We start from the raw sequence: 7,094 nt of genomic DNA on the forward strand, positions 1-7,094 counted from the left end.
ACGGATTCGCCCATATAAGAAAATTAGAGAGGATTCGCCCTAGAGCAACGGATGCCGAATCCGCATAGGATTCGGCAAATATGACAATATCGAATGTAACGCGTTTTACCAGAGATCCATGATGTCGGGTAAAGATTAAATATATCTATAAAGATTTTTCCTTGGATCTCGCGGAGTTTTCCTGATTAGGCTTTATCTCCTAATTCAACGCGTTAGATATGAAATTTGAAATCTACCGAATCTTACGAGATTCGGTCATTACTGCTATAAGGTGAATTTTTTAGGTTGCCTATGTAAGGCGAGTCTCTAAAAACTCAACCGCGACTTGTGTTGGCAAGTCCACATATTCTCTTTGACAGGCGGATTTGGTGCGTTATATTATTCTGCAAGTCGGTTTCATCAATACTAATATAAAAAAGGACCTTTCTAAAGTTATTTTAGTTTTTTCAATTTTTATGCAAATCTAATTTTTCTTATTTGTATGAGACGGAAATAATATACGTACAAAATAATATATAATATTTACCATTAAACATATAATATTTTAATATTTAAAATTTGAAGAATTAGTTCATTTGGGAATAAATATACATTATTTAGTAGGGGTAAAAAAGTTTTCTAATCTTCAAACTGTTTACTAAAATTAAAAGGTGGCTATAATTTAAGATGCCACAAAAAATAGGATGGCACATCAATTTTGGACCAACAGAGTAATTAAAATAATTTAATTTATATTTTTAATTGCTTAAGTTTAAATCAATATTAATTATCAATTTTAACTAAAACTAAATTAAAATTTAGTTTGGATTTGTTTACTTAATTACAGTTGATAGGAGTATAATTACTCCTATTTTATTTTATTTTTATTTTTCATTTCTTGAGATATATTTTAAGGTTGATTCCAATAAAACATCAAACGTTTGCAGATTTTATCAGTTATATCCAAATCTTTCAAAATCGTCTAGTTTAGCCCATTTTGGGATATTTGAAACTTTTTTGTAGCCATTCGTGAACCATAACAAAAATTTCGTGATAATTGTTTTTACAAAATGGATCAATTTTTTTGTTTTTTTACAAATGGCTAAAAAATATTTGAAATATTCCAAAATGAGCTAAAATAGACGATTTTGGAAGGTTTGTCTAAACTGACGTAACCCGCAAACGTTTGATATTTTATTAAAATTAACCCAATATTTTATTATAAGTTATAAATTTAATGAATGAAACGCTTAAAGTTTAGGAAAAATTATTCCGAGACTCCTACATACGTCATAAATTATATTTTACCCCTCCCATTTGAACTTCAAATGATATATCTTTCATTTTTATTTTCATCCACTATATAGTCTTTTTATTCATTTTTAGTGTTAGTCAACCGAATCAAAATATTAGAACAAAAATAAAATTCGATTTAATTGTTAAATTTATATTTTTATTATTTCTAAATAAAAATCATATTATTATGAGATTTAGTGAGTTAACGACTTCAATTTACTTTTTTGTATTTATCTAATTATTTAAACCATTGAATTTTATAAATTAATAATTGATGGATACCGAATCCTATTCTACTTATAATGGAGCCGAGTCGCAGGAGATCTATTCTCAGACGACACCTGACTCCCGCCCAAAGGGCCGAATCCACCGGATCCTCCTTGACCGAAATACATCATTCGACATCATAAAGACCGAATCCCTGAGGACTCGGACAAAGCACGTTGACCCCGGGATTCGGATAAGATCTCCAAGATCTACGCAATATTCGGAGTATCTGTCCTATTTGGATACAAACTCCAACTTAGGAAGATAGCCTCCAATTTAGGAAGACGAGACTATTTAGGAATATCTTCCTAAATAGGACTCCTGTCTGAATAAGGAAGGACACTCCTAATCAAGGCCAAACCCTACTAAATAGGAATCACTTTCCTACTACAACACTACTAGGTATGCAATCATCTACTATAAAAGGAGCTTGAGGTATGCCTAAACACACAACTGATAACAAATACAATTATTCTCCCTTAAGCCTAAACTGACTTAAGCATCGGAGAGCTAATCGGACAAACCGTCCGATTAGCCATCTACACTGTTTTGCAGGAGTAACGCCGTCGAGATGCCGAATCCATCAATTGGCGCCGTCTGTGGGAAAAGCTTGAAAACTTCAAAATCGAAGGAGCTTTTCTGAACTCAAATAAATCTCATTGAAGGATGGCATCTGACGGGACTAATCTAAAAAAAACAACAAATAGATCCAACAAAATTGATGAATTGAATGTCATAAATATCAAGCGATGATTAATTATTGATGGTGAGAAGCAGGTCATACAACCATGTAAAGAAAAAGCAAGAAAGGGCAAGAAGATATAAATCTGGAAAGCAAAAAGAAGCCGCAAATTTAGCCACAATAAGCTGCTTATTTATAACAAAAAGAGGAAGCACACATGTCAAAAGAATCGAATTGGTGGCCAAGATATAGGAAGCAGGAGAATAAAAGACGGAAGCAAGCAAGTCACATGGTCAAATCCAAAGAAAAAAAAAAAGCAAAGATAAGTATTCAATCTCAAACCTAAAAATTCAATTCGATGGCAGTATATACTTTTGGAATGATATAAATTAACTATTGTTTAAATTTGAACTGAAACATTTATGTTTCATGGAATAAATGGAATCATTATTATGAGTGCATGAATTCACATAAAACTTTTATAATTACAAATGGTTAATTGTGTACTCTGTGAGTTATGAACTCATATGATCCAACCGGTGGTCTAAAAGATCCACATCGATGGTGATTTATTTTTTCCTATTTAATTCAAAAAATAGCAGATTAATTATAAATAAAGTACTCAATTAGTTCGATCGGCGGTATAACCGGTTGAACCTGTTAAAACTAAAAATCAATGGTCTTGACGATCCAATTATCGGTTCAGTTTTAAAACACTGCATTTTAATTTAATTCACTCTTACATGATATCATGTATAATTATGTTTTTAATTTGAAATTCAATATATATGATACATGGTAGGATATTTTCCTGGCTAAAATATAAAAAAGAAAAAAAAAGCCAAATATGGCATAATTAAGAAAGGATTGTGCTTAATAAGGCTCGGTCATGAAGAAAAAAAAACCGTTTAATAAAAATTAATAATGTGAGGATGGACTATATCCTACATAATATGTACAAGATCGCTTGTTATCTTGAACATAACTTTATATGATAAATTTATATAATATCATGAAGGCTATTATTGGACTAGTCAAAATTAATAAAATACAGATATAGAAGATGAAGAAAATAAAAGGAGAATTGCTGGAAAATATAACGAAAGAAGAGATGAGATATCCTCATAACCAAGAAAATTAGGCGAATAGTGCCAACAAAAACGAAGATCAAAATGTCCCAAAAGGCGAAGGAAGAAACTGCAGAAAAGACGAAAAATGAAAACTGAAGAAATGATCTTCCGGGAGGCTAAAGGAAAAGAAGAAATCAAGAAAATAAAGGGAACACCACCAAAAAATAATGAAGAATGGAGTAATACCCCTATAAAAAACAAAAAAATATCCAGAAAAAGGAAATAGAGCGAGAGATGGTGGCAACAGAACTCATACAAGGAGTAAAAGAATATAAAAAGCATAACAAAAATCAGTGGCAAGAAAAGAAAAAAAACATGAAGGCTGAAAGAAGAGAAGAAACAAGAAGTCAAATGAATTTTATTCAGAACAATAATAAAGATGGAGAAAGAAATAAATAAAGCGAACACCACTTGAGATAATGGAGAACGAAGCGATGTAAAAATGAAGGAAAAGGGTAAAACGAATGAATAAACCAAGAAGGTTTCGCCAAAGAAGAATGAGTCAAGGTTTAACTAAGAAGAGACTCGCCTTAATAAGGCTCGGTCAAAAAGAATAAACCAAGAAAACAACAAAAAAGAAAATAAAGTTTGACAAAGATGAATCATCCAAAGAAGACTCATCCAAAGGAAAACCCCAAAAGGGACAAAGAAGATAAATTCGTCTGAATTTTGAAGAAAAACCCCAAGAGGGAAAGAAGGATGAATAAGGTTGAAGTCAAAAGGCCCATCATCAAGTATAGACTTTTTGTCATACCCGATGGTGCCTATCGCCCGTCGTCAAGTATAGACTTTTTGTCATACCCGACGGAGCCAATCGCTCTTTATCAAGTATAGACGTTTGTCATACCCAATGGTGCGAACTATCTTTAATTCATACAACGCAACAAAGCAGAAAGGAATCGAAATAAATAAAGACGAAACGCCCAATAACCAGAGTATAGATTTACTCTAAAATAAAGGCGAAACGCCCAAAAAACCAGAGTATAGATTTACTCTAAAAATAAAAGCAAAACGCCAAAAATAGAGTTTAGATTAACTCTAAAGGCGAAATATCAAAGATAAAAATCAACTCGAAGCAAAATAAAGCGAAAGGCGAATCAATTAAATAAAGCAAAATAAAGCGAAAGACGAAACGCCAAGAAATAGAGGAATGCAAAAGAAAGAGAAACGCCGAAACGCCAATCAATAGAGGAATGCAAAAGATCTCAAAACTGAAGACCGAGTCTAAAATGATTCAGGTAAAAATAAGGCCAAGTGCTCAAATAAAGGCGACTCGTCCAGAACAAAAGAAATAAGGCCATAGGCCCAAAGCAACAAATAAAAGGCAACTCACCCAAACCAGAGGAACAAATCTTAAAAAGGAAGGCAACCCGTCCGAAAATAATCAAAATCAAAGAAAATCGACGAAATAAATTGAAGACATGATCTCAAAAACGGGCATAAATACCCTTTGAGATTAGTGTATTTATGGAGGGGGTCGAAGGACTCATAACTCTATCAGTGAATTGCATGAAAGAAAACAACAAGAAACACCTTGAAGAAAGATAAAGACGAACACAAAAAAGACAGAAAAAAAGAAATGAAATGAATATCGCCAAACAGGAACTCGCCAAAGAAGAAGGAACATAAAGAATAAAGAGGAATAAACAATAAACTTAAAATCACAATCAACGAAGATCAAAGTACTTGAAGACAAAAACACAGCAAACCAAATGGGAAATAATGAGCAATGCATTAAATAAAGAAAAGACTCAACCGAGTCCTAAACAAGAAAAGTTCAAAATCAAGAAGAAAAAAGAAAAACCCGATCAAGTCATAATCGAAGAAGGTTTACCTTATAAAGGATTCCATCCAAAAGAAAAATGGAGGTTTTCCCAAGATAAGGGCTCGCCCAGTACAAACGCTTCGCCTACTGATGAAGATTCATCTAGTATAAAGACTTCACCTAACGACGAGGAGTCGCCTTATAAAACAATAAAAAGAAGACAATAAGTCTCGCCAAAAGGAATGAGTCTCGCAAAAAAGAGGCTCGCCGGAAAGGATCCATCAGAAGACAGAATGATAAAAGAAGAAAGAAAAGGAACAAAACAGTCACCCCAAACAGCGATAAAAGCAAAACAGAAACACTCAAAGCTACTTTAAAGATTACCTAAGAAATCAAACACGAGAAATAAAGATTGAAGATGAGAATAAAGGCAAAGCGACTTTCAAACAACCAAGGCTTTAGCTCACTTACGGGGGGCTAATGATGTATATCAGAATATTATGATTTGAGTCCTGTGTGATTCGCCCACCGAGGCGGACCTCGAGACTCGCCGAAGGATGATATATTAGACAATCAAGATAAAGAAGAATCTATACGGATTCGCCATAATAAACAAAAGATGAAAAATGAAACAAGTCATGCAACAGTTTAAATATAAGGAAAATAAAAACGGACACTTGTCTTAAGTTCAAAAGCAACGAGGACTAGACGAACGATACGTGGAAGAAAGAAGAAAAATAGGAATCTTGCTGGAGAAGTAAAACGACTCGCCTCAAATAGAGCTGAAATACTCCAAGGCATAAAATACCATAACTTCAGCTCACTTGCGGGGGGGCTAATGATGGATACCGAATCCTATTCTACTTATAATGGAGCCGAGTCGCAGGAGATCTATTCTCAGACGACACCTGACTCCCGCCCAAAGGGCCGAATCCACCGGATCCTCCTTGACCGAAATACATCATTCGACATCATAAAGACCGAATCCCTGAGGACTCGGACAAAGCACGTTGACCCCGGGATTCGGATAAGATCTCCAAGATCTACGCAATATTCGGAGTATCTGTCCTATTTGGATACAAACTCCAACTTAGGAAGATAGCCTCCAATTTAGGAAGACGAGACTATTTAGGAATATCTTCCTAAATAGGACTCCTGTCTGAATAAGGAAGGACACTCCTAATCAAGGCCAAACCCTACTAAATAGGAATCACTTTCCTACTACAACACTACTAGGTATGCAATCATCTACTATAAAAGGAGCTTGAGGTATGCCTAAACACACAACTGATAACAAATACAATTATTCTCCCTTAAGCCTAAACTGACTTAAGCATCGGAGAGCTAATCGGACAAACCGTCCGATTAGCCATCTACACTGTTTTGCAGGAGTAACGCCGTCGAGATGCCGAATCCATCAATAATCAATATTCAAATTTTAATCAAAAATAAGTTCAACAACTATTAAATAATACGTATTATTTTTTTATTGATATTGGTTAAATTTTATCAATATAATTTTCAATTCACAAAAAAGTATTAATTTTCCTTATAGAAGTAAAAGCTGTTTAAATAAGTAAAATAGTACTTATAATAAAGGTTTAATCACTCAAAAGCCCTCCACCTTTAAACTTTTTTTTAATTACATCCTGACGTTGAAAAACTCTCTCAAAACCCTCTCACCTTTAAATTTCATTTCAATTGCACCCCGACGTAGAAAAATCCTCTCAAAATCCCCCCACCTTTAGATTTTTTTTCAATTATACCCTAAATTGAAAATTTTTATAGTTTTAATTTTAAAAAGTTATTGGATATAATTTTAGAAAGAATGATTTTTTACATTATTAATAATACTAGAGTTTAATTAGAATATAAATTAAAAATGAAAAAAAAATTAAATTTTTTTTCATATCAAAAGAGGTCAATTTAATATTATGGCGTACAATTGAAATGAAATTTAAAAGTGGGAAGGTTT

The sequence above is a fragment of the Mercurialis annua genome, linkage group LG5, assembly GCF_937616625.2.
Source record: "Mercurialis annua linkage group LG5, ddMerAnnu1.2, whole genome shotgun sequence".
NCBI classification, from domain to species: Eukaryota; Viridiplantae; Streptophyta; class Magnoliopsida; order Malpighiales; family Euphorbiaceae; genus Mercurialis; species Mercurialis annua.